This window comes from Gadus chalcogrammus, chromosome 22, assembly GCF_026213295.1.
Source record: "Gadus chalcogrammus isolate NIFS_2021 chromosome 22, NIFS_Gcha_1.0, whole genome shotgun sequence".
Classification (NCBI taxonomy): Eukaryota; Metazoa; Chordata; class Actinopteri; order Gadiformes; family Gadidae; genus Gadus; species Gadus chalcogrammus.
This window is the reverse complement of record NC_079433.1, coordinates 11602129-11604002: the sequence shown is the minus strand read 5'-3', so window position 1 is coordinate 11604002 and position 1874 is coordinate 11602129.

Here is a 1874-nt window from a genome sequence, read left to right as displayed (position 1 = left end):
CCCCCCCCCCCCCACCCCCCCCCCCCCCCCCCCCCCCCCCCCCCCCCCCCCCCCCCCCCCCCCCCCCCCCCCCCCCCCCCCCCCCCCCCCCCCCCCCCCCCCCCCCCCCCCCCCCCCCCCCCCCCCCCCCCCCCCCCCCCCCCCCCCCCCCCCCCCCCCCCCCCCCCCCCCCCCCCCCCCCCCCCACCCCCCCCCCCCCCCCCCCCCCCCCCCCCCCCCCCCCCCCCCCCCCCCCCCCCCCCCCCCCCCCCCCCCCCCCCCCCCCCCCCCCCCCCCCCCCCCCCCCCCCCCCCCCCCCCCCCCCCCCCCCCCCCCCCCCCCCCCCCCCCCCCCCCCCCCTCTTTTGATCGTTAATATAAAACAGCCCTATAGGCTCAAAAATAGCACCTCCCAAAAGGAGCATTTTCATCCCTGCATAACAACTACCAATACCAATCTGGCAACACGCCCAATGCCAATCTCAGCCTACCCTCTTTTCTTCCATGATTTAAAAGGAAGAGCAAATCAACCCTCTGTCCCCCTCCAGACGCTCTAGAGCTGGACAGGTCTGTTGTGTCCAGAGAGGGCCACAAGGGGACATGTCCTGGGGACCCTGTTTTTTTTTTTTTTTGTTCTACACAGATACCTCAACTCTTGAATTCCTGCCCCAATGTTCATGTATATCCACTGTACATTCGGTCACATTGAAATACCTCAAGCTGTACACGCACCTCATATACCTCATTCATTATGACCTTGTTTTATTGTTACTTCGACTCTGGTTGGAACATATACCTCATCCGATATTTATGACTAACAACGTGCAAGAATAACACAAGAAACGACATACCTCAGTCTTTGATTCCGTCGGGGGTGTTATGGCGACTTACGTCTCCCCGTTACTCCTCGGACCAAAGATCTCTAAAAGTTCTTCTGTATTTCTTAACCGAAAACCCATCACGGCGTGGTCGTCACCACTCAAAACTTGCGTCCTCCAAAAGGGTTAACCCGTACCCCTTTATTTAGCATAACGTATGTTTAATCCACGGTGAAACGGCCTGCAAACGTACGCCTTTCTACCCCCGACCAAAACCCAACACTCAGAAACCAAATGTCAGGAGGAGCAAGCAGTGCCAAATGGATCCCCTGAGAGAGAGTGATTCCGTGCCAAACAGGAGGGGCACTTGAGCCACGCTGTAATGGACGACCCGGACCATGCAAAAAAAGCATAACACACGTGTTAGCAGACGCAGTGTATCCCAGAAAACCTCCTTATGTTTTTTATTATTAACTTGGATTGGATGCACTTAAGACGCGGCTGCGTCCCAATTCTGTCATCCTCACCTTACCTCATATTGACCACCGCTTTCCCACGTGTACTGTTACTGTCTGGTGCGTCGTGGTGAGGGGAAGCAACAGTGGCCTCTTTTAAAGAGCCTTGTCGAAAAAAAAAAGAATATTTTGAATATCCTCTCGTACTGCAGCACAATTTACCCTATAATTCCACGGCAGTTGGACGCTGGCCTAAATCTGTGATATAAAAGTAAAGCGAAGGTTGGTCCCGAGCTCCGTTTGAGTTCTCTCAGAGCGAAGGACTGGTCGGCGCGATACAACAGCAAGCACATTAGACACTCGCTAGTGTTGGGCTGGACACGGCTGCTTTGGGCACACACAATAAATACCATTGATAGTATCCGTTTATTTTTCCTTTCTTGTGTTGCAGTATTACTTTATGAAAAAGTTCAGTCATGTCTGCGTCATTTGTTTTTCTTGTTTCTCTTCTAAGTTAAGTTTGCAGAATGCTATCTTTGAGATCCTTAGGTCTTGACTCTGAAAGAGATAAAAGAATACCGGGGCAGGCGTTAGTTCCTCATATGTTGCATGCTTTAAAAAGT